The sequence below is a fragment of the Perognathus longimembris genome, unplaced genomic scaffold (genome assembly GCF_023159225.1).
Source record: "Perognathus longimembris pacificus isolate PPM17 unplaced genomic scaffold, ASM2315922v1 HiC_scaffold_4582, whole genome shotgun sequence".
Classification (NCBI taxonomy): domain Eukaryota; kingdom Metazoa; phylum Chordata; class Mammalia; order Rodentia; family Heteromyidae; genus Perognathus; species Perognathus longimembris.
This window is the reverse complement of record NW_025959915.1, coordinates 6,474-34,060: the sequence shown is the minus strand read 5'-3', so window position 1 is coordinate 34,060 and position 27,587 is coordinate 6,474. Positions and strand designations below refer to the sequence as shown.

Sequence of the window (27,587 nt, the reverse complement as noted above, 5' to 3'; positions counted from 1 at the left end):
AAATACTGTAAAATCCAGACCATCCTTCCCCAAAATATGCTCTATTGAGTTATCAAATTCCTGTCTACAAATTTTGTAACACATTCATATTTTATAAACCTGGAATTAGAGTAAGCAACCTTTGATTTCCACCCAAAAATACTTCAAAGACCAGATTGAAGGCATTTGTTTATGAGATGAAAAATAATTCTATAGTTGGGTTTTTTTTTTTTGCATAAAGTTTGTGATCTATTTCCTTAACAAGATACACTTATACTTTGGTTAGAGTGATGGCAATATTTAAAATACAACATGAAAATGCATGCTGTAATTTTTTGATAGCAATAAAAATTTTAATTCTGGTTGTAATTCTGGTTGTTTAAATTTTTTCTTCTAAAATTTTTTGGGCTGCTTGGGTTGCTTGATCCTGGAGGATCACAGTTCAAAGTTGGTCCAGGAAGGAAAGTCTCCAATTAACTACCAGAAAACTAGAAGTGGCGCCATGGGTCAAGGTGCTAGAGCCCTGGCAAAAGAGCTCAAGGACAGCTTCCAGGCCTGGAATGTAAGCCCTGACCCAGGAGAGGAAAGGAGGGAGGGAGGGAGGGAGGGAGAGAGAAAGAGAGAGAGAGAAAGAGAGAGAGAGAGAGGGAGAGCTGTATACATGATCACTCCAAAAGTGATACAAATTAAAATCAAAGTAACATTGTTGGTTTAATTTCATCAATACAGCATTGAAAACATGTAGAAAAATATAATTTGAATTATATACTTAGGCAAGAAAATAGATGATCCCTATGACCAAACGTTTTATCTTGTTTCAAGGACACCAAGTTTACATTAGTGACATAAAAAAATATATACTGTACACACTTGCCAAATTAAATCCACTTATCATGAATATGAATGAGATAAATTGAGCTTTGAGCCAAGGACTCCTGTCTACCAGGCTGGCCCGGAAGCTGTTGCACGGCGTGGACTGCCTTGGAACTTGAAGGGTCCCCAGGGACATGTGCCAAGTGCTGACAGGTGTGAGCCATCGCTCTCCACCCAACTTATGATGACGTGATCAGAGAAGAAAAGTACAATCCATTAATTTGACACACTTCATTTTCATAGTGATTCACAATGTTTAATAGCAAACAAAACCAATAGATATCAAGCTGTGACTTGGACTACTACTGTGGGTTCTCTACAAAACCCAGCTCAGAATGGGTTCCTTTGCGTTGCCAGTCATGAGCCTTGAACTCAGGGCCACAGGAGGGTTTCCCCAGCAATGGTGCACCCAGGCATGAGCAAGCAGCGGGGTGGGTGGGGAGGATGACACTTGTCAACTGCCCTGGCACTCACGTGTCTTTGGTGGGGGGGGGGGGGTGAGTGGAAACCCAGGAGAACCGCACACCCCAGAGACAGAGAGGAGAGGGCCCAGCCCCAGCAGAGGGGAGGGGGAGGGAGGCGCCTTCCTCTCTGCATGGGTTGGGTCACCATAGCCTGTCCCATATCAGTGATAGAGACTCTGATGGACGTTCTGTTTCCTGGGCTGCACTGGAAACACACTCTCCTCAGCTACAGACAGAATCAGCTGGAAGGAGGAGCACACACCACGGCTCTTAGTTGAGAATGAATTCCAAGCCAACTTTACCCCGACTCAGGCTTTGAAACAGGATCTCAGTGTCAGACTCCCTAGTGACAGGACTGCAGGCAGGAGCTATCAGAGCCTGCTTAGATGGGTCATTTGAAGCTAAGCAAACGGTGATAAGATAACACTATTTACTTATTACATCATGAGTTCTGTATCTGTCTAAATAGGACACTCCTTCATGATCCCACTAAGTAATGCTTCGTTAAAAATATTAAGAATTCGAGGCTGAGGATATGGCCTAGTGGCAAGAGTGCCTGCCTCATATACATGAGGCCCTGGGTTTGAATCCCCAGCACCACATATACAGAAAATGGCCAGAAGGGGCACTGTGGCTCAAGTGGCAGAGTGCTAGCCTTGAGCAAGAAGAAGCCAGGGACAGTGCTCAGGCCCTGAGTCCAGTCCCCTACTGGCCAGAGGACATGCATGAGAGGGAAAGGGGACCACACCAGGGGCAAATAGACCCCGGACCCACACGGAAGGAGGTATAGAGCTAGCCGGCATGTATGTTCCTATAAGACAAGGATAAGCAAACTCTGTTGTTGAAGTTACATTTAAAGTTCTAGGGGAATTTCCTTTGGCGGAGGCCACGTGGCTACTGTTTATGTTTCTGGTACCCTGGGTACTGTATATATGCCTACCTGATCTAGGGAAGGGAAAGAAAAACAGGGTATGGCATATCACAAGAAATGTACATACTGCCATATTATGTAAACTACTGTACCCCTTTGGCACAACACCGTGTCAAAAACTTTTTTAATTAATAAAAAAAGAAATGTGCAAACTGCACTATTATGTAACTGTTCCCCTTTTGCATGACAAAATTTAATTAATAAATAAAATTTTAAAAAAGAAAAAAAAGTAATAATAATAAAGGAAGAAGGGAGGAAGGAGAGGGACATGACCCAACTGATAGAGTGCTTGCCTAGTGAAGCAGAGACTTAAATCCAAACCTCAGTACTGAAAAAACTGGTAATAAATGAAACAGTTCTTTGTTGTCTGATTGTTCTTTGAAACTGAAGAATCCCTGAGCTAGTGTCGGTGGTTCCTGTGTGGGTTGTGAACAGTGGCTCCAACTCAGCTTCTCTCTTCTTTTTGTAGACATCACAATGTCACCTATACATGAACTTCCACTTGACGTGGGGATTCAGTAGGCGTTCTTCATATCTCAGTTAAAACTTTGCTATGGCCAAGCTCTGGGGACTAACATCTGTCAATGTAGCTACCTACTGAGAAGGCTGAGAGCGGAGAGTTGTGGTTCAGGGCCAGCTGGGGCAGGGAAAAGTTCATGGGATTCGTATGCCCAAGTAACCACCAAAAATGGAGGGTGAACTCCAGCTTAAGTGGTACAGCACCAGCCTTGTGCAAAGTAACTCAGGGACACCCCCCATGCCCGGAGATCTTGCCTTGAAAATACTTATTTTAATAAATACGTTAATGCATTTGTCAACTCGTGCTTCTGAATTTTGTCTACTAAGTAAAATTCTTGTTCATTTATGTAACAGCTCTTTGGCCCTCATACACAAGCAGAAGTTGTGAAGCATGATCTTATTATTGATGAAAATATAAAGAATTCACCTTACAACAAAGATCATATACAAATAGCTAACAGACTTGATCCACATTGGCTATACTCAAATGTTCTTTATGGCAGCAATACTCTTTCAGAGAAATTATGAAATATTTGTTCTTTACATCCCTCTCCAGTAGAATGTTCTGTGCTAAGAAGGATGTTGTGTGCTTCAAAATAGGACCTATGATCCACACATAGTGATTGAGAATCTACTTTTATATTTCACAGAAGATTAAAAGTTAGTTAACATGGGTAGTTCCTGGCTGTCATGTAGAAAAGCACATTCAAGAGTTGTGAATGGCCAATCAGTTGATACATAATTACTAGGAAGTTGTGTTTCAACTATGCAGAAACAACTTATCTATTTTCACTGTGATAGCAAATAGCTAGAATTTTTATTAGGGTTTAGAAATAATTATAACTATTATGAATTTTTGACAGAAATCACAGAGCCACTGGGCACTAATATCCAATGTATTGATGCTGCATAGTGGATTGATATGGAGAGTTTCTGCTCTGTCCGTGGCTGACATTTCAAATGCTCAAAAATGATCATTGATTTTGAAATCCAAACCTATAGTTATTCTGAGAAACGCCATGTTCTTTTTTCAAAATTCGATCATTCCTCTATAAATCACCCCTCTATAATATTAAGGAACGCACAACATTAAAGCTTCAAAAATGCTTGAAGTGTTGTTTGTGGCAGCAATTTCCAGAATTCCTTTCTACTCAGAAGCCAGAAATGGAAAGGTTCTTGACTCAAACCCAGAGAAGGAAATTTAGTGAAACACTATCTCAATCAACAAGCTTGATATCACTGTAATACAAACACATGCCTCCCCACGCCAGTGTAAGAAAGAGATTCACATTGTAAGGACAGCTCTCAGAAAAACGTCAGAGTTCTACTTACAAATAATGCAAACAAAAAAGCAGTGAATGCCTGAAGTAAGAGAAAACCAAACGAGCATGTAAAGGCCAGATTCCCATCCCATGACTGCAAAAAAAAATGTGTATATATATATATATATATATATATATATATATATATATATAATGGAAATTTGAGTTAAATAAAAACTGCAATTCCTTGACTTCTTTCAGAACACCTCTTCACTGTGTCTAATGAACTGCAACTCCTAAGATCACAGCTGTTTTTTTTTTAATCCCATGGTAAGAAAGATGCTCTATCTTGATGGTCCAGCTTACTTCTACTTGCTAATACCCCTGTAGAAACCTTCTGGAGTGCTGTGAAATAAATGATATTTGTGCTCAGGCTGCTTTGCAGACCTATGCTTCTTTAAGTGTCATCTGATTTGCAAATCTTTTCTGTATGATCCTAGAAAAGAGAAAATTCACCCCCATACATTTCTTATAACTTTCCTCTAGAGGAATTTAAATAGAAATTATAATAATGTTACTTTTTTCACGTAAAGGACAAAAATCACTGATGGGATCAGAAGCAAGACTTAACAGATATTAAAGCTACATAGAATACAAAGCATATAACATTTTAACAGTACTATAATAGATATTATCTATAAACTCAAGAACATATTAGTTTCAATATTTTGGATGATCTTAGGATTTCAAGTCAGGGGTTTGTGTTTCTCTTTTTATTTTGGTTGTAGAATTGACACACAGTGGGCTACAGTTACATGAAGGAAATGAACAAGGAATGTAACTCTTTTGGAACCAGGTCTCCCCTTCCCTCAATTTCTTCGGGTTTTTCCCTCCCATTCCCACCACACAGTGTCTAGTGAGTGTCTCTGTTGTATTTGTTCAACCTTGTCCCCCCTTTTCTGTGCTCTCCATTACCCTCCAAATAGAAACTAACAAACGAGATTACAGGAAAAGGAAACAAACACAGCAACAATGGCAGCTAAAGATGTCTCCTGTTTCCTTTTCTTGGAGTTTATTTCATGGAATATTATTGAGCCTTGGCCAAACGCTCCTAGGCTATGCTCTTTTGGCCTCACTGTGTGAGTGTCTGTAGTCTTATATAAATTATCAAGTCCCAATATGTGGGCATATATATACATATATATAAACACATATACATGTACACACACAATTATACACACACATACATTAATCATTCAGTGCGCCAGCTCTTGACCACTTAAGCCAATCCACTAGCAACCTGAAGATTTTTTTCTCATGAGAGCACCATTAGGAAATGCTTATATAACTGATTTAATTTAGATCCATATTGACAATGATAAAAAAAAAACATGGGAATATTGAATGACTTACAAAGACTGTCATTTCATGACGAATTTTTTTTCTCTGTTGGTTTTGATTTTGTTAGATTATCATCCTGTTGTGCTTCTTTCTGCTTGATTCTTTTCTTCCGTTTTCATTTGGTGTCTCAGTATTTAGCTGTGGTTCGTCTCACACCGATAACCTTTATTCCTCAGCTTCCCAAGTGCTGTGTTTGCAGGCATGTGCATATGCACAATGTGCATCTTTATTTGTTCTTGTTATTTGTGTTAATGCTGGTTTATTATCACAGAGCCTGGGTGCTGTCCCTTAAGTCTTTATCGCTCACAGCTATTGCTGTTCCCCTTGAGCCAAAGTTCCACTTTCGGTACTACTCAGGCCTCCAGGGAAGAATTACAGTCATGAGACACTAACACGCGACAGGTACTTCCCTTAATATAAAAGTTCATCTTAGTTTTAGAAATTTTAACACCTTTTGATATTTCTAAACATTATTAACTATTATGTTGGTTCCTTATCTACTTGATAGCCTCAGAAGATAAACACAAATCAAACATTATCATTATGTATTTAGCTTTTTCAGAATCTAAAATATATTGCACCATTTAAGTCTAATTATACTGATAGGCTATTGCATCAGTAAGATAATATCAACAAGTATTTAAATTTCTACATTTAATTGTAGCTGCCCCATGATTGTATAGCAGGTCCGTCTGTAACGGTCATAGAGTCCCCATCCTTGTAGACACTACAGCTAGTTGGAAAGCGCTTTCTTGTCATATTTTCTGTCCAACTTAGGAAACAATATCCTTAAAGCCAAATGTATCTATACTCCGGAGAGTAATTCATTCTTGAAAAATATATCTAATGTGAGGCCTAAGTCAATTCTCCTTAACCTATTCTATCTACTTAGTTTCCATTTATTTTTCACAACCCTAGAATTGAAATTGCATCAAAACAAAACATGCATTATTTGATTTTTTCACTCTCAGGTTTCTTTCACAGCTTAATATTGATGACTCATTTTTCCTTATTCTGGACATTAAGCCAAATTTTCTCATCATACATATTTTATTAGTGAAGCAAGATGAAAGCAAAAAATAAGATAATAATATAGAAATATTAGATTAATGCATGGTAGCCCAAACCATCCACCTATTGTCACTAAAATGGTTGAAATTGTAAAATGATCTCTGGGGGCATAAAGATTAAATGTATTTTGAATTCTTAATATTTTTAATGAAGCATTACTTAGTGGGATCATGGAGTGTCCTATTTAGACACATACAGAACTCATGATGTAATAAGTAAATAGTGTTATCTTACCACTGTTTGCTTAGCTACAAATGACCCATCTAAGCAGGCTCTGATGGCTCCTGCCTGCAGTCCTGTCACTAGGGAGTCTGACACTGAGATCCTGTTTCAAAGCCTGAATTAAGAATTCAAAATACATTTAATCTTTATGCCCCCAGAGATCATTTTACAATTTCAACCATTTTAGTGACAATAGGTGGATGGTTTGGGCTACCATGCATTAATCTAATATTTCTATATTATTATCTTATTTTTTGCTTTCATCTTGCTTCACTAATAAAATATGTATGATGAGAAAATTTGGCTTAATGTCCAGAATAAGGAAAAATGAGTCATCAATATTAAGCTGTGAAAGAAACCTGAGAGTGAAAAAATCAAATAATGCATGTTTTGTTTTGATGCAATTTCAATTCTAGGGTTGTGAAAAATAAATGGAAACTAAGTAGATAGAATAGGTTAAGGAGAATTGACTTAGGCCTCACATTAGATATATTTTTCAAGAATGAATTACTCTCCGGAGTATAGATACATTTGGCTTTAAGGATATTGTTTCCTAAGTTGGACAGAAAATATGACAAGAAAGCGCTTTCCAACTAGCTGTAGTGTCTACAAGGATGGGGACTCTATGACCGTTACAGACGGACCTGCTATACAATCATGGGGCAGCTACAATTAAATGTAGAAATTTAAATACTTGTTGATATTATCTTACTGATGCAATAGCCTATCAGTATAATTAGACTTAAATGGTGCAATATATTTTAGATTCTGAAAAAGCTAAATACATAATGATAATGTTTGATTTGTGTTTATCTTCTGAGGCTATCAAGTAGATAAGGAACCAACATAATAGTTAATAATGTTTAGAAATATCAAAAGGTGTTAAAATTTCTAAAACTAAGATGAACTTTTATATTAAGGGAAGTACCTGTCGCGTGTTAGTGTCTCATGACTGTAATTCTTCCCTGGAGGCCTGAGTAGTACCGAAAGTGGAACTTTGGCTCAAGGGGAACAGCAATAGCTGTGAGCGATAAAGACTTAAGGGACAGCACCCAGGCTCTGTGATAATAAACCAGCATTAACACAAATAACAAGAACAAATAAAGATGCACATTGTGCATATGCACATGCCTGCAAACACAGCACTTGGGAAGCTGAGGAATAAAGGTTATCGGTGTGAGACGAACCACAGCTAAATACTGAGACACCAAATGAAAACGGAAGAAAAGAATCAAGCAGAAAGAAGCACAACAGGATGATAATCTAACAAAATCAAAACCAACAGAGAAAAAAAATTCGTCATGAAATGACAGTCTTTGTAAGTCATTCAATATTCCCATGTTTTTTTTTTATCATTGTCAATATGGATCTAAATTAAATCAGTTATATAAGCATTTCCTAATGGTGCTCTCATGAGAAAAAAATCTTCAGGTTGCTAGTGGATTGGCTTAAGTGGTCAAGAGCTGGCGCACTGAATGATTAATGTATGTGTGTGTATAATTGTGTGTGTACATGTATATGTGTTTATATATATGTATATATATGCCCACATATTGGGACTTGATAATTTATATAAGACTACAGACACTCACACAGTGAGGCCAAAAGAGCATAGCCTAGGAGCGTTTGGCCAAGGCTCAATAATATTCCATGAAATAAACTCCAAGAAAAGGAAACAGGAGACATCTTTAGCTGCCATTGTTGCTGTGTTTGTTTCCTTTTCCTGTAATCTCGTTTGTTAGTTTCTATTTGGAGGGTAATGGAGAGCACAGAAAAGGGGGGACAAGGTTGAACAAATACAACAGAGACACTCACTAGACACTGTGTGGTGGGAATGGGAGGGAAAAACCCGAAGAAATTGAGGGAAGGGGAGACCTGGTTCCAAAAGAGTTACATTCCTTGTTCATTTCCTTCATGTAACTGTAGCCCACTGTGTGTCAATTCTACAACCAAAATAAAAAGAGAAACACAAACCCCTGACTTGAAATCCTAAGATCATCCAAAATATTGAAACTAATATGTTCTTGAGTTTATAGATAATATCTATTATAGTACTGTTAAAATGTTATATGCTTTGTATTCTATGTAGCTTTAATATCTGTTAAGTCTTGCTTCTGATCCCATCAGTGATTTTTGTCCTTTACGTGAAAAAAGTAACATTATTATAATTTCTATTTAAATTCCTCTAGAGGAAAGTTATAAGAAATGTATGGGGGTGAATTTTCTCTTTTCTAGGATCATACAGAAAAGATTTGCAAATCAGATGACACTTAAAGAAGCATAGGTCTGCAAAGCAGCCTGAGCACAAATATCATTTATTTCACAGCACTCCAGAAGGTTTCTACAGGGGTATTAGCAAGTAGAAGTAAGCTGGACCATCAAGATAGAGCATCTTTCTTACCATGGGATTAAAAAAAAAACAGCTGTGATCTTAGGAGTTGCAGTTCATTAGACACAGTGAAGAGGTGTTCTGAAAGAAGTCAAGGAATTGCAGTTTTTATTTAACTCAAATTTCCATTATATATATATATATATATATATATATATATATATATATATACACATTTTTTTTTGCAGTCATGGGATGGGAATCTGGCCTTTACATGCTCGTTTGGTTTTCTCTTACTTCAGGCATTCACTGCTTTTTTGTTTGCATTATTTGTAAGTAGAACTCTGACGTTTTTCTGAGAGCTGTCCTTACAATGTGAATCTCTTTCTTACACTGGCGTGGGGAGGCATGTGTTTGTATTACAGTGATATCAAGCTTGTTGATTGAGATAGTGTTTCACTAAATTTCCTTCTCTGGGTTTGAGTCAAGAACCTTTCCATTTCTGGCTTCTGAGTAGAAAGGAATTCTGGAAATTGCTGCCACAAACAACACTTCAAGCATTTTTGAAGCTTTAATGTTGTGCGTTCCTTAATATTATAGAGGGGTGATTTATAGAGGAATGATCGAATTTTGAAAAAAGAACATGGCGTTTCTCAGAATAACTATAGGTTTGGATTTCAAAATCAATGATCATTTTTGAGCATTTGAAATGTCAGCCACGGACAGAGCAGAAACTCTCCATATCAATCCACTATGCAGCATCAATACATTGGATATTAGTGCCCAGTGGCTCTGTGATTTCTGTCAAAAATTCATAATAGTTATAATTATTTCTAAACCCTAATAAAAATTCTAGCTATTTGCTATCACAGTGAAAATAGATAAGTTGTTTCTGCATAGTTGAAACACAACTTCCTAGTAATTATGTATCAACTGATTGGCCATTCACAACTCTTGAATGTGCTTTTCTACATGACAGCCAGGAACTACCCATGTTAACTAACTTTTAATCTTCTGTGAAATATAAAAGTAGATTCTCAATCACTATGTGTGGATCATAGGTCCTATTTTGAAGCACACAACATCCTTCTTAGCACAGAACATTCTACTGGAGAGGGATGTAAAGAACAAATATTTCATAATTTCTCTGAAAGAGTATTGCTGCCATAAAGAACATTTGAGTATAGCCAATGTGGATCAAGTCTGTTAGCTATTTGTATATGATCTTTGTTGTAAGGTGAATTCTTTATATTTTCATCAATAATAAGATCATGCTTCACAACTTCTGCTTGTGTATGAGGGCCAAAGAGCTGTTACATAAATGAACAAGAATTTTACTTAGTAGACAAAATTCAGAAGCACGAGTTGACAAATGCATTAACGTATTTATTAAAATAAGTATTTTCAAGGCAAGATCTCCGGGCATGGGGGGTGTCCCTGAGTTACTTTGCACAAGGCTGGTGCTGTACCACTTAAGCTGGAGTTCACCCTCCATTTTTGGTGGTTACTTGGGCATACGAATCCCATGAACTTTTCCCTGCCCCAGCTGGCCCTGAACCACAACTCTCCGCTCTCAGCCTTCTCAGTAGGTAGCTACATTGACAGATGTTAGTCCCCAGAGCTTGGCCATAGCAAAGTTTTAACTGAGATATGAAGAACGCCTACTGAATCCCCACGTCAAGTGGAAGTTCATGTATAGGTGACATTGTGATGTCTACAAAAAGAAGAGAGAAGCTGAGTTGGAGCCACTGTTCACAACCCACACAGGAACCACCGACACTAGCTCAGGGATTCTTCAGTTTCAAAGAACAATCAGACAACAAAGAACTGTTTCATTTATTACCAGTTTTTTCAGTACTGAGGTTTGGATTTAAGTCTCTGCTTCACTAGGCAAGCACTCTATCAGTTGGGTCATGTCCCTCTCCTTCCTCCCTTCTTCCTTTATTATTATTACTTTTTTTTCTTTTTTAAAATTTTATTTATTAATTAAATTTTGTCATGCAAAAGGGGAACAGTTACATAATAGTGCAGTTTGCACATTTCTTTTTTTATTAATTAAAAAAGTTTTTGACACGGTGTTGTGCCAAAGGGGTACAGTAGTTTACATAATATGGCAGTATGTACATTTCTTGTGATATGCCATACCCTGTTTTTCTTTCCCTTCCCTAGATCAGGTAGGCATATATACAGTACCCAGGGTACCAGAAACATAAACAGTAGCCACGTGGCCTCCGCCAAAGGAAATTCCCCTAGAACTTTAAATGTAACTTCAACAACAGAGTTTGCTTATCCTTGTCTTATAGGAACATACATGCCGGCTAGCTCTATACCTCCTTCCGTGTGGGTCCGGGGTCTATTTGCCCCTGGTGTGGTCCCCTTTCCCTCTCATGCATGTCCTCTGGCCAGTAGGGGACTGGACTCAGGGCCTGAGCACTGTCCCTGGCTTCTTCTTGCTCAAGGCTAGCACTCTGCCACTTGAGCCACAGTGCCCCTTCTGGCCATTTTCTGTATATGTGGTGCTGGGGATTCAAACCCAGGGCCTCATGTATATGAGGCAGGCACTCTTGCCACTAGGCCATATCCTCAGCCTCGAATTCTTAATATTTTTAACGAAGCATTACTTAGTGGGATCATGAAGGAGTGTCCTATTTAGACAGATACAGAACTCATGATGTAATAAGTAAATAGTGTTATCTTATCACCGTTTGCTTAGCTTCAAATGACCCATCTAAGCAGGCTCTGATAGCTCCTGCCTGCAGTCCTGTCACTAGGGAGTCTGACACTGAGATCCTGTTTCAAAGCCTGAGTCGGGGTAAAGTTGGCTTGGAATTCATTCTCAACTAAGAGCCGTGGTGTGTGCTCCTCCTTCCAGCTGATTCTGTCTGTAGCTGAGGAGAGTGTGTTTCCAGTGCAGCCCAGGAAACAGAACGTCCATCAGAGTCTCTATCACTGATATGGGACAGGCTATGGTGACCCAACCCATGCAGAGAGGAAGGCGCCTCCCTCCCCCTCCCCTCTGCTGGGGCTGGGCCCTCTCCTCTCTGTCTCTGGGGTGTGCGGTTCTCCTGGGTTTCCACTCACCCCCCCCCCCCCACCAAAGACACGTGAGTGCCAGGGCAGTTGACAAGTGTCATCCTCCCCACCCACCCCGCTGCTTGCTCATGCCTGGGTGCACCATTGCTGGGGAAACCCTCCTGTGGCCCTGAGTTCAAGGCTCATGACTGGCAACGCAAAGGAACCCATTCTGAGCTGGGTTTTGTAGAGAACCCACAGTAGTAGTCCAAGTCACAGCTTGATATCTATTGGTTTTGTTTGCTATTAAACATTGTGAATCACTATGAAAATGAAGTGTGTCAAATTAATGGATTGTACTTTTCTTCTCTGATCACGTCATCATAAGTTGGGTGGAGAGCGATGGCTCACACCTGTCAGCACTTGGCACATGTCCCTGGGGACCCTTCAAGTTCCAAGGCAGTCCACGCCGTGCAACAGCTTCCGGGCCAGCCTGGTAGACAGGAGTCCTTGGCTCAAAGCTCAATTTATCTCATTCATATTCATGATAAGTGGATTTAATTTGGCAAGTGTGTACAGTATATATTTTTTTATGTCACTAATGTAAACTTGGTGTCCTTGAAACAAGATAAAACGTTTGGTCATAGGGATCATCTATTTTCTTGCCTAAGTATATAATTCAAATTATATTTTTCTACATGTTTTCAATGCTGTATTGATGAAATTAAACCAACAATGTTACTTTGATTTTAATTTGTATCACTTTTGGAGTGATCATGTATACAGCTCTCCCTCTCTCTCTCTCTCTTTCTCTCTCTCTCTTTCTCTCTCCCTCCCTCCCTCCCTCCCTCCTTTCCTCTCCTGGGTCAGGGCTTACATTCCAGGCCTGGAAGCTGTCCTTGAGCTCTTTTGCCAGGGCTCTAGCACCTTGACCCATGGCGCCACTTCTAGTTTTCTGGTAGTTAATTGGAGACTTTCCTTCCTGGACCAACTTTGAACTGTGATCCTCCAGGATCAAGCAACCCAAGCAGCCCAAAAAATTTTAGAAGAAAAAATTTAAACAACCAGAATTACAACCAGAATTAAAATTTTTATTGCTATCAAAAAATTACAGCATGCATTTTCATGTTGTATTTTAAATATTGCCATCACTCTAACCAAAGTATAAGTGTATCTTGTTAAGGAAATAGATCACAAACTTTATGCAAAAAAAAAAAACCCAACTATAGAATTATTTTTCATCTCATAAACAAATGCCTTCAATCTGGTCTTTGAAGTATTTTTGGGTGGAAATCAAAGGTTGCTTACTCTAATTCCAGGTTTATAAAATATGAATGTGTTACAAAATTTGTAGACAGGAATTTGATAACTCAATAGAGCATATTTTGGGGAAGGATGGTCTGGATTTTACAGTATTTTAAACTGACTTTATTCCATATAATTTTCTAATAACGTAAGCTTTCCTGTTCACTGAGGAAGAAATTCTGGTAGCTCCATAGGCGTCTGAGATCTGCCTGATTAAAGTTGATGCCAACCCAGGCGGACACAGCAGACTCCTTATCACCCACCGTCTGGGCTGCTCCAGTGGTTCATCATCCTCACAGTGGGCGTGAATTCGGGAGGACCGCGGTTCCAGGCCAGCCTGAGCTGAAAAGTTCCTGAGACTCTGTGAGCAGCAGAAGCTCGATGTGGCCAGGCTGGGCTTCACCAGAGCAACCGAGTCGGAGTTAGGAAGGAAGGTACACAGTGAAGGAGGAGGCTGAGCAAACACGGTTGGCTGTGTATCTAGTGATGAAGTAGAAAAAAGTGAAGTTAATAAAAGTAAGGAAAATGAGAAAATAAAAGTAATGAAACAAGCAGACATTAAAAACCTATCATTAGAAAAGAGACTCTTTCCATTGATTTGGGAGAGCTTGGACAGGTTCCCCTGTGTGCACTAAGCAGCCTCTTGCTGGAGCCTGTAGGGCTGTCTTGGGGTGTCAGCCTTCCTGTGGCCTAGTGGAGCTGGGATGTGGGGTGTGTGTGGAGGGCAGGGGGGCTGAGGCCTGTCTGGAACCAGTAGCTTCTGCAGAGGGGCAGGGCTGCTTCTATCTGCCCTTACCTCAGGAAGGGAGAACTCCTGCATTGGGGGAGCCCATCCTGCCCTGGGGGAGCCCATCCTGCTCTGGGGGAGCCCATCCTGCCCTGGGGGAGACCCTCCTGCCCTGGGGGAGCACTCCTGCCCTGGGGGAGCCCGTCCTGTCCTGGGGGAGGCCATCCTGCCCTGGTGGAGCCCGTACTGACCTGGGGGAGTTCATCCTGCCCAGGGGGAGCCCATCCTGCCCAGGGGGAGCCCATCCTGCCCTGGGGGAGCCCATCCTGCCTTGGGCACAGCTTTTCCTCCTCAGATTTCTTTACTGGGTTGAAAATGGGCGCTGCTGACTCAGCCTCAGGTTTCCTGCTGGCTGCTCTGGCAGGGTTGGTGGGCGCCATCTCCATCTCCAGAGGTGGGGAAGGGCTGCCTTCCAAAGGCTGCTCTGGGAGGGAGACTGAGGGGGTCTAACCCAGTGAACTCACGATTTCCCTTGGGTTTTTGGTCCATCTGCGACTTGTGTCTGTCTGTTTGCTTGCAGCCAGGTTTCCACATGCACTGGAGGTGAATGGAAAGTGAGTACTCTCTCCCCTCTCTCCTTCCCTCCCTCCCTCCCTCTCCCCTTCCCTCCATCCCTCTCTCCCATTGCTCATATCTTGGTTTTGCCTCCTGCTCTGGCTGCATTACTGCTGTCACCGCCTCTGGAGCGCCCTGGGCTCAAATCCGTCTTCTTAAGCAGGCTTCCTCTCTGCCCTGCATCTCTGCACTGGTTTGGCTCCCTGGATGTGGTTCTCTAGTTGTGGACTTTTGCTTGGAGAGAGCTCAGTTAGTGCCTGGCTGTCCCTCTGCCCTCTTCCTCCATCCCCTAAAATTCCCCTGCACAGAAAAGGAGGCCGCTAGTAACCTCATGAGACAGCCTACAGAATGGACAACATTTGCCAGGTCAATGCTGGACAATGGCTTAATATCCAGAATAATACAGAGAACTCAAGAAACAAAACCTTGTCAGAATCAATACTCAATGAATACATGGGCCTATGAGGTAAAGAGACATCTCAAAGGAAGAAATAAAAATGGCCAATCGACACATGAAGAAATGCCCAATATCCCTGGCCATAAAAGAATCCAAATTCAACCAACATTGAGAATCCATCTCATTCCAGTTAGAGTGGCCATCACCGAAGATATTACCAACATGTCCTGGCACAGGTGTGAGAGATAACTAACCATAACCTACTGCTGGTATATACACTTGTTCAACTATTGTGGAACATTTGGAGATTCCTCAAAAACCTAAACATAGGATGTCTCCATGATCCAGGAATACTACCCCAAAGACTACAAATCAGGATACAGCAAGGCTACTTACACAACCATGTTCACTGATGCACTATTCAACAGAAATAAGCTATGGAAATAAACCCAGATGTGCTTCATGGATGAATGGATCAACAAAATGTCACATACACACACACACACACACACACACACACACACACACACAAATTTTACTCATCTGTCAGGCAGAATGATATTTGTAGAGAAAGGGATGTACTTAAAAAATATATTGTATGTTGAATCTTACTAAAGTCTTCACAAGAATGAGATTCCATGGTCTAATCCTTTTGAATAATTACCAGTTAGGCAACATGAGTATCAATACCTGAAACATGTTTTGACAGGAAGGGTGCAAGAGTTGGAAGCTAAAATGAGGACTGACCCAAAAAAGTGAAAAGAAATAATGAGCAAATACATTCATATTCAATGTATACACATGAAAGTGGAACACAGAAATCTTATTAGACAGTTCCTCCTGGGTAAGTGGGGACAGAATTTTGAAGAGGTGATTCAACTTAACATGTCTTCTATGATGATCAAGATAGTATCTGCATCTCCTAAACTTGAAGATAATTTTTAAAACCCCCAAATATTAGTTCAAAACTTGAAGTTTAGCCTGGTGTTGTAGTTCACACCTTGAATCCCTGCTACTCAGCAGACTGAAGCAGGAAAATGCACAGAGCAGAGTGCCATCCTAGCTCTAAGTAGATGAATTCTTCACTAAGTGAATACATAACTAATTTTTAATATATATCAAATGAAACAAAAAGGAAAATACATCTTTGTTATCACAGAATTGATATTTAATTCCACTAAAGCATTAATGTCAACTTTGTGGTTCAGGTTCGACTTAAACAATGGGCATTTTGACAGAACAAGTAATCATTTTTGCATAGAACATCTACCTGAAGATTTGTTTTGAAGCAGTTCAAAATAGTATAAAACTTTTCATTGCAACATATTATTAGAAATATTATTTTTACAACATTTTATATCTTTCATCTACTAAGAATAATTCCAATAACATTCAGAAATAACATTATCTTTTAAGATTTCTGTTATAAGATAAATTTTCTTTTATGAACCTAATTTATACATTCTCCTTAAAAATGCCATGTAATCATCAGTTGCCACATGTGAATCTCGACTTCAATAGTACATCATAGAGCAGAAGTTCTAGCAGACCCAGACTCAAATCTATATTAGGTGAACACAAAACAAAACATGAAAGCATTATAGTCTTTATCTCAAAGACTTTTAGTTAAGTAAGCATGTGTTAGTAAACTTATGGAGGATTATATAAATGTTAATAAGAATACAATTATGGGCATTGGGTATGGTCAGTTATGTGTATGGCAGAAGGAGAGAGAGAACTACAATACAAAATGATATTCAAATGTAATTAAACCATATTGGTGACTAATTATTATGTGGCTAACTGTGAAGTTTCTATATATTTGGATTTATTCATTAACTCAGCAACTATTTATTCAACCACTTACACAAGCACTGAAATTCAAGATCACGATATACTCCATTCTTCATCAATCTCTTCCTTGCTTCTGGAAAATGAGATCAATGGGTGATTTCCAGGCAGAACTATACTTACCATAACAAGTATAAAGGTACTTGAGCACAAGGATGGGATGTATTTCTCAGTTTTGTGTCAATGTGAATGCATTTTGTTGTAGTTATTACATTAATAACTGAACTTTGATAAGGAGGGATGTAATCCATACAAATTGCTAGACATTGTAAGTAGTTCACACTGACTAGAGTTACAGCAATGAAGGGTAAGTAGAAAGCACCAAGGCTGAATAAGTTGATGTGCATAAACTTAATTTGAATATTTGCCTTTCATACCAAGGAAGTTGGAAATTTCATGAGTGCAAAAGATAAACACGGGGCTCTGGATATGGCCTAGTGGCAAGAGTACTTGCCTCAAATACATGAAGCCCTGGGTTCAATTCCCCAGCACCACATATACAGAAAATGGCCAGAAGTGGCGCTGTGGCTCAAGTGGCAGAGTGCTAGCCTTGAGCAAAAAGAAGCCAGGGACAGTGCTCAGGCCCTGAGTCCAAGGCCCAGGACTGGCCATAAGAATAAAAAAATAGAAATAAATGAATATAAAACACACAAAAAAGGTAAACACTTATATTTGGAGACATTTAACTAAGAAGTGGAGGATGCCTTTCTTTGCTAATAGTCTGATAGTTTCAAGAGATGACAAGTGAAGAAAGTGGTGAGTCACAAAAGAAAATGCACATGAACCTTGATAGTTACTACAGTGACGAAAGACACATGGGAAGTTATTCTACATGAGGGGTGTTGGTTTTTATCCCTTCCATTTGAATTTTAATTATATGTTGTAGGTCTGTTGGCCAAATAAAAAGAAGGGGTGCTAATTGCTTTGTCTCAGAATATCAACAGACCTAAATTAATTTATAAAGTTTGGCAACATACCTCCTTGTAGTCCACGAGTTATAATTCTTCCTTCATACATATCTTGAAATAAGCCACATATGACATCTATTATTTGAATTCAAAAAGAGATATCATCCTGGAAATGACTTACACCTTATGAAATCTGAGCTTACATGAGGATGTAGAGACTAAGACAGTTTGAAGAAAGTTGTGAAAATGTCACCCATGTAAAATTAATCTACATTCACTTTATGTAAAAAGTATCCATATATAATGCTACTTAATCTGCTTAACATTAAAATGAATACTTCTAATTATGCTGCGAGTATTCACTAATGTATACACAATACAACCTATATTATATATTCAATGCATTTTCAATGCAATTCAATGGTTTTCACCAAAACTGCTTTGTTTCCCCCCACAGATTTAACATCAATTACTTGTAAAGGCTGTTTCACTTATGTTTCACTTCATATATGCCTATAATGTACCTTATTCATTTTTCCTGCATCCTTCACAATTGATTCCTAAACTAAATTTAATGCATTACCTTTTTAGGTTTTTATACATATATATAACATATTTTGATCAACCTTACCATTGTTTATATTCTCCATTCACTCTCTTTCCTCTTACCATCTCCACACATGGGACAAGATTTTATAGTTCAGTCAGTCACTACTTAAAAGTGTACTCTACTTATCAGAAGGCTCTCACCATGGAATTTCGTCCATGTATATATTGGACTTGAATGAAATGTGCCCTGTATCTACCTTTTTCCTAATTATTTAATCACTTCTTTCAAGTTAATGAATCTTTTGCTCAAAAGAAACTTTCCATTCTCTACTTAGCAGATCCTAATGACAATACCAAAATACTTGTTAGTTTGATCAACATCTTTGGAAATACAGCTGGATAGAGAATTCAATATTCAAAACTCACTAATCTTTCTATAGTCCAATAATGAATAGGTTGAAAAAGAAATTGAGAATAGCAATAACTTCCAAAACAATTAGACACCCATAAATAAGCTTAACAAAGGGATTAAAAGACATCAATAGTGAAGTCTATTAAATAATGACTTAAGAAATAGAAGAAGACATCAAGGGATGGAGAGATCTTCCAAGACCGTGGAATGGCATCATTCAATCATGAAAATGACAATATTGCCAAGCATTGCAACTTACTTATTTTTACAAATACTCATCAAAACCCCAATGCCATTCTATATAGAAATAAAAAGCCATTCCAAAAATTCATGGAAGAGAATTAAAGTCTCTGAACAACAAATGCAATTGTGGATGTATCATAATACTAGGCTCCAAAGATATAATAACCAAACAAGTGTGCTACTTGCAAATAAAAATCCTACAAACGAGACCCAAAGACCAATGACACTCTATAAAAAATTAATAAGGCACACAGCTTCAGCTGTATCGTTTTTGACAGTGGAGATAAAAACAAAGCCTTGAGAAAAAACAGCTTCTTCATAAATGGTGCTGACAGAAAAGGTTATCTCCTTCAGGGAGACTGAAACAAGACCCTTCTCTCTCACGCTTCTCAGAACTGATTCAAACAAGGAGACATAAAACCACACAACAGCAGCTATCTGGTATTTGACAAAGCCTTGTTGCTGTTAGCTAAGCACAGATTATTTTGATCTTTACTTGACATGCAAAATCTATTTTAGTTCTCAATAGTTGCGCAAGTCAATATCAAGAAATCTAGCAGACATGAGTCTCAAAGTGAACATAACTAACCTGCAGTGCACAGTCCTCCTGGCTCTAGTGGAAGATTGTGTGTATGAGCCTAGGTTACCACCTCTTCTCTTGGAAGAAAACTTTTTGAGTTCACAGGAAGTATGATTTCCAACACTAGGGCAAAAATGTTGGACAGACTCTGCTCTACTGGCTCTGGAAATGAGGATTCCTCTTGTCCTCTTCCAGTCTCTTAGTGGACCTGTGAAAATCCAAAAAGCAAATGCCAAATCATTCCTTTATATTAACAAAGTAGGACTATTTAACAAATACCTATAAAATAAAATTTAATTTCTTTAAAATTTTATTTTTACCATCAGTATTTGTAAGAAAATTTCTGTTTCAAACAATTTCATCCTATAGAAGTACACATATATTTACAGGAAGATACCACTCTAGAAAGTCACCCCCCCAAAAGTAAGGAGGACAGAAGTGGCTTTCAATGATTTCTGGGTTAATAGGTTTCCCTTGCTTATGATAGGTCATTACTAAGACAATTATTCAGAAAATGTTTAGAAATGCCTGTTTTTCAAGTATGACTGTGTCAGAAGATTGGTGTATTAATTTGGTTGTCACTACTAGCCATTTTACCATGCAAAACATATGTTAAATCACCATACTGAGGAGCAAAATCAAGAATCACATGATTATGTCTCTGGATGTGGAAAAAGTGTTTGATAAAATCCAGCACCCATTTATGATGAAAGCTTTGGAGAAGCTAGGATTCCAGGGAACATTTCTGACTATAATAAAGTCTGTCCATCACAGTGTAAAAAAAGACAAACAACTACAAAAGCAATACTTGCAAAACTGTTTGGTATAAGTGAACTGAACACCTGGTGGGGGGGAGGAAAAGGAGGAGGAGAAGGGGGGTATGAGGGACAAGGTAACAAACAGTACAAGAAATGTATCCAATGCCAAACGTATGAAACTGTAACTTCTCTGTACATCAACTTGATAATAAAAATTTGAAAAAAAAATGAAGTCTGTCTATGACAAACCCACAGCAAGCATTATACTTAATGGTGAAAGTGAAAGCCATTTCCTTTAAAATGAGGAGCACAAAAAGGTTGTCTGCTCTCTCCTCTCCTTTTCAACATAGTACTGGAATGCCTAGCCAGAGCAATAAGGCAAGAGGAAGACATAAAGGGGATCCAAATAGAAAAAGATGAAGTCAAACTCGCTCTCTTTGCAGATGACAAGACCCTGTATCTTAAGAACCCAATAGACTCTACTTCCAGATTACTTGAGGTGACCCAACACTTTGGCCATGTAGCAGGATACAAAATAAATTCTCAAAAATCAATGGCTTTTCTCCATGTCAACGACCTGAAGAGCAAGGCTGAAATCAGGAAAGCAACTCCTTTGGCAATAGCCTCAAAAACCATAAAATACTTAGCAAATACTTTAGCCAAAGAAGTCAGAGACCTCTATGATGAAAACTTTAAAAACCTGAAAAAGGAAATTAAAGCAAAACTAAGGAAATGGAAAAACCTCACATGCTTCTGGGTTGGGAGGATTAACCTTGTGAAAATGGCAATATTGTCAAAGGCTATCTACACATTCAATGCAGTACCCATCAATATCCCAACACTATTCTTTAATGAAATAGAGGAAGCAATCCAGAAATTTCTATGGAACAATAAACGACACCAAATACCAAAAGCTATCCTAAGTCAAAAGAACAGTGCTGAAGGAATTACAACACCAAACTTCAAGTTGTATTACAAAGCTATAGAAATAAAAACTGTCTGGTATTGGCACAAGAACAGGCCTGAGGACCAATGCAATAAAACTGAAGACCCAGAAATGAACAAGCAGACCACGGCTACATAATCTCTGATAAAGTAGCTAAAAACAGGATGGAAGAAAGATAGCCTCTTCAACAAATGGTAATAGAAAAGCCAGCTCAACACCTGTAATAAACTAAAACTAGATCCTTACATAACACCCTGCACCAAAATGAATTCTAAATGGATCAAAGACCTTGAAGTAAAATCAGATACCCTAATAACATTGCAAGGAGGAATAGGAGAAACACTTGGGCTCCTTGGCACAGGATGAAACTTCCTTACTAAAGGCCCAGAATTGCAACATATCAAAGAAAAGTAGGACAAATGGGACTGCATGAAACTGCAGAGCTTCTTCAGGGCAAAGGACATAGCTGCCAAGATAAATAGAACGTCCACACATTGGGAGAAGATCTTTACCAGGGATACAATAGTAAAAGGCCTCATATCCAAACTATATGTAGAAGTCAAAAAAATAAATTCCTCCAAAACAAATCCTCAAAGAACCAAAAGCCCCCTCAACAAATGGGCCAAAGACCTAAAGAGAGACTTCTCTGAGGAGGAAATGAGAATGGCCAAGAGACACATGAAGAAGTGCTCTACATCACTGGCTTTAAAAGAAATGCTACTCAAAACAATACGGAGATTCTACCTAACACCAGTAAGAATGTCCATTATCAGCAAAACTAATAATACCCAATGCTGCAGGGGATGTGGCCAAAAGGGAACCCTACTACAGTGTTGGTGGTGGGAATGTAAGCTGGTTCAACCACTCTGGAAAGCTGTATGGAGATTCCTCAGAAGGCTAAACCTAGAGCTCCCCTATGACCCAGCAACCCCACTGTTGGGCATCTACCCAGAAGACCACAAGCAAGACCACACCAAAGCCACCAGCAGAACAATGTTCGTCGCAGCACAATTTGTCATTGCTACAATATGGAACCAACCCAGATGCCCCTCAGTAGAAGAGTGGATCAGGAAAATGTGGTACATATACACAATGGGATTTTATGCCTCTATCAGAAAGAATGACATTGCCCATTCGTAAGGAAATGGAAGGACTTGGAAAAAATTAGACTAAATGAAGTGAGCCAGAACCAAAGAAACATGGACTCTGCGGTCTCCCTCACAGGGAATAATTAGCACATGTTCAGGTTAGTCATAAGAGAGATCACAGTAGCTCAGTAGTTATGACCATATGAACACATAAGATGATGCTAAGTGACAAATGAACTCCACATTATGGAAACAAGTGTTATATCGTTGTTGTAATTATTTTCAACATGCCATGTGAAACCGTAACCTTTTTTTTTCCTCTCGTATTCCCTTCCTTTAGTTGTACCCCCACTATTGCTCTATCTCATCTGAGTACCGTGCATACTGTATATACTGGTATTAGAACTAGGGAAGGGAAAAGAAATATCAAAATTGAGAGACAAAGGATAAAAAGACAAACGACTCCAAAAGGAATACTTACAAAACCATTCGGTGTAAACTAACTGTACAACTCATGAGGGGTGAGGGGAAGGGGGAGGGGAAGGCGGGGGAAAAATGAGGGAGGAGGTAGCAAGTTGAACAACAAATGTACTCACTGCCTTATGTATGAAACTGTAACTACTCTGTAATTCACGTTGACAATAAAGAAGGAAAAAATAATCATACTGAACATACAACACAAAATACAATTAAGAATACCTGAACTCTGGTATTTAGGAAAGTCATTTAGCAATGAAAAGAAATCATCTGGCTCCCATTTGCTGTCACCATGCATACATTCTTTGAGATATCCAGCTTTCAGCGTGAGGATTCACTCAGAACAGCAACATCTAGGGAGGAAGATGGTGACGTGGAGATTAAAAGACCACAAGCAGCTCTTAGCCCATTACATCCTCACAAGGCGTCCAGGGTGGGACCTGCCGGTTCTGCCTTCCTCACACTCCCCAAACCTGACCAGAGATTTATAGTTTCATGGCTTTGGAAATTATATACCTTCCCATTATCATGTAATTATTTTGTTATATCAGTTGAGGACAGCCTGGTTCTGCACACTCTCTGCTGGTAGCAAGATCATAGTCAAGATCAGCTGTTGAGCTACAAACTGACAACTAATTAGCTATATGTCTAAATATGAGAAAAACATGCACATGAAACTGAACTATGATGAAGGAATTCAACAGCAGTAGACTAGTCTTTTATAAGTATCAGTGAATCAAATTCCTTCAGAATATTAGGCTAACTTCTATTTACTTTTACTTCCCAGCCACCTCACTGTCTCACTGCACATGATGCTTTTGAGACAAGTAGCTACATTTCGTTAGTATGATTCCACTTTGACTTCTATAGCTTTATGGTCTGGACCTTTTCGTAAATCTCAAGCCTATGAGAAGGCTCTGCATGGCTATTTGTACGTGTCCTTGAAGATCAATTTTGTGAAGATTTTGTCTTATAGAGTCAACATCCCATGTCCATGAGCATGTCTAAAGTAATTATATTGTTTCCCATCATTTCTGCCTCAGTGGTTCACAATTTAAAATATATTAACATGCTGCTGCAGCTTAAATTTATTATCTTATCAACTGCATTTCATCTGAATGATGTGAACCTAGTTTTTGCTGTTGGAGATTGCACACTACATATTATGCATATGACATAAATATTCTCACACCAATCAATGCCCTCATATCTGACCCATTCTTATTTTAGTCCTCTAGTTATATGGTACCTCATAGAATGACAAATTCAATATTTTCCCATTAAATACATGACATCAGGCAAATATTAGAAACATTTAAAAATTTGTACAACACAATATTTAGGGTTTTCCTAGTAGTCTAGATGTTTGCCAACAAGTCTTAAACAAATCAATTTTCTAGTGAATGTAGGTATTCTGATATAAAAATTAATGCATAATACTGATGAAAATGAACTCTTTCCTAGGAAAACAGATATTTCATGTTTCTAAGTGTTACTAATCAGAGAACTTCTCGTATACCATAATAAATTTATCCTACAGATGTTTATTTATATATTTAGAACAATATTCCTCTCTAGCAAATCATTCAAAAAAAGTCAGGGCAGGAGTGGCTGTCAATGGTGTCTGTCTGGATTCGCAATTTTGCCAGCACCATTTGTGGATGAACCTATCTTTCTTCCATCCTTTTTCCTTTCTTTCTTTTTTTTTTTTTTTTTTTTTTGGCTCCCTTACCAAAAATTAGGTGGCCGCGGGTCGGTGGGTTCATTTCTGGGTCTTCAGTTCTAGTCCACTGGTCCTCAGGCCTGATCTTGTGCCCTGCCCAGGAAATGCACTAACTGCTCTGCAAGCTCCCCAGTGGGAAGGTTTAAACGGAAAGATGTCCCCAGTGTGCGCTTTTCCCGCGTCTTTATTTCATGTGTGTGATGGAGGGCCAACCACAGCCAGGTGCTTCCAGCCAGTCTTTCAGGGCTCCGTGACACGTGGATCAATCCCATCTCTGCTTCAACACCTCTTGTGAGTCAACACACCCACCCCCACTGTCCTGGGCAGGATGGCTCTTCTGGGGTTGAAGTCGATGAGATGACAGAGAAGGCTTTAGAGAGCGCACCTGGGGATTTTCCGCCAATTCATTTCACTCACCTGCATGGAGAACGGCACCTGCGTGTTTCCTCCAGAGGCTGAGCTGGCTTCCTCTCTTGCGGTCTTCACTGCGGTCCTCCCTCTAGCATTGCCTGGGTGGCGTGGCATCCACTGGTTCTCCCTGAGATCCCTGTCTTGTCCTGGTTGAGGGTCTAGACAGTCACGGCTGGGATGGTGCGTTGCCTCTTGCGGGCCTCCGGGTAGCTGCTTTGTGCTGCTGGGGTTTGGGATCCGTGGCTCTTCCCACCAGGAGGACGAGCGCGAGGAAGCAAAAAGGGGGAATCAGGAGTGTGACCGGGACACCAGAGTCCAGGTCATCAAACTGTGGGCAAAAATATTTCCCTTGCTACAGGAATTCTAGGAAATAACTTAGGGCCAACTTGAATTTATCCATTTGTTTTTAGCACAATTTTTGTGCATGCTTATAATATCTAAAACTTATTGTACTTATGTGTATACACATCAAATAATGATTTGTTGTCTTTAGTGCATAAAAGCTACTCTAACTGTCAAGGGTTGGTCATATTATCTCAATCACGTTAAACCCAAATAAGGGGAAAAAAAGCAGTAAACAACCAAGGCGACTTGGTTACTGGTAACGTTCAGATTCTGAACACATGGGGTTAATCAGGATGGCATGCACAAGTTAAGATTGGTTTTGTTCGCAGCGACTTCATTTTGTTTAAGAACAACGTTGTGTTCAAAATGTTGGTTATGTTATCAAGACTTATCCAGGAATGTCTTCTACATGGATACTGAATTTCAGACCTTTGAGATTCTTAAAAGAGGTTAAATAAAATCTCCTAAGTGCTCAAATAAAATCTAATTATGAGCTCTTGGCTTTAAATATAGTGCAAAGATTTTAAAAGTTCAATCTAAGATTTGCTGCAAAATATCTAAAAAGTAAAAATTTTAAATACTCATTGTAGCAAACCTTAAATCATCAGTCAAATTAGCCAGTATACGTGTCATTCTAAATTCTAAAGATACCACAGAAGCAGTCTAATTTAACCTTAAAATAAACACTAAAAACCAAGCATTTTGGGCTGGGGATATAGCCTAGTGGCAAGAGTGCCTGCCTCGGATACACGAGGCCCTAGGTTCGATTCCCCAGCACCACATATACAGAAAACGGCCAGAAGCGGCGCTGTGGCTCAAGTGGCAGAGTGCTAGCCTTGAGCGGGAAGAAGCCAGGGACAGTGCTCAGGCCCGGAGTCCAAGGCCCAGGACTGGCCAAAAAAACAACAACAACAACAAAAAAAAAATCCAAGCATTTCACCTTAAAAAGTTGGTTAAATATAAACATTTCTTAAAAAAAATGGGATGTTTGGTCTCTGGTTAGGTTAACAGTAATTTAAGCTTATTTAAAAGGTTTGTCAAAGATAAAGATTAACACACAGAGTCAGAGCAAGCTATCTATTCTCTGCAGCAATGAAAGTATTTGAAAGAAAAATATTACTTATCAAGGTAATTGCTTGTGTACTATTGATACTGTCAAGTTCTACCGAAACTTAAAAAGGCTAAATCTGGCGCGCTTTTTCTTTGCCATTTTCCCAGCTCCAAACTAACTTTTTTTTTTTTTGGCCAGTCCTGGGATTTGAACTCAGGGCCTGAGCTCTATACCAGGCTTCAAAAAGCTAAGTCTTAACTAAGCAGAATTTTATTTAAAGAGCTGTTTATAAGTTTAATAAATTGTTACTTATAACTAAGTATATAAAACCATACATGAAGTCTTTTTTTCTACGTTGCTAACTATGCTGTATCTCACTTATTAAAAAGTTTTCGTCTCCATTAAGGCCTATCGAAATAAATATAAATGGGGAAGTAAGACTATATCCTCTAGAGATCTAAAAGGTAATGATCTGCTAGTAAGAACTCACAGGTAAGGAAGGAAAGGACTTCAGGAACTCTAACCCCTCTATAGATCAGGGTTTGGGTAGCTCCTACCTCCAGAAGCAAAGTACTTTAGCCTCCATCTGACTGAACAAATTGCACATTTTACTTTCTTTCAGTTTTGAGATTAATTATGATTTCCACAGTTAGTGTCCCCACGTTATTTTTCAAATCTTTACCTATGGTCGCCCTGTCATTAAGCCATATCCCTGCACTGTTCCACGGAGACTCACAAAATAAGTCCATCACCAACCTGTCATTTATCCTCCTTCCAGAACAGGACAGCAACCGAGAACAAAGAGAACACAGTGTCCAGGTAGTTTCTGCCTGGGATGCGAGCTACTCAGGAGGCTGAGAGCTGAGGCCTGAGGTTCAAAGGCAGCCAAGGGAGCAAAGTCCCTGTGTGGTTCTTGTCTCCTATTCATCATCAAGGATGCTGGAGAGTGAGAGCCGGAGTTGCTGTACCTCTAGCCTTGAGCACAAAGCTTGCATCCAACGCTCAGGCCCTGAATCAAAGCCTCAGGACCAGCAAAAAAGAAAAGACCTAATGGAGCTTCTTTTCAGGTAAAAATGAAATTAATAGCACAAAGCAGATGAGTGGGTACATTTTATAGAAATAATAAAGTTTGCACTAT

General features: G+C 39.2%; 1 long non-coding RNA gene across 1 annotated transcript; it reads right to left on the bottom strand.

The window, feature by feature from the left end:
- Positions 1 to 15,955: 15,955 nt before the first annotated feature.
- On the bottom strand, positions 15,956 to 26,080 carry LOC125344896. Its single transcript, XR_007209669.1, has 6 exons — positions 25,060 to 26,080; positions 23,142 to 23,272; positions 19,660 to 19,858; positions 17,936 to 18,001; positions 16,975 to 17,034; positions 15,956 to 16,669 (listed from the first exon to the last, which is right to left on the bottom strand). It is a non-coding gene; the product is annotated as an uncharacterized LOC125344896 (long non-coding RNA).
- Between the last annotated feature and the right edge of the window lie 1,507 nt (positions 26,081 to 27,587).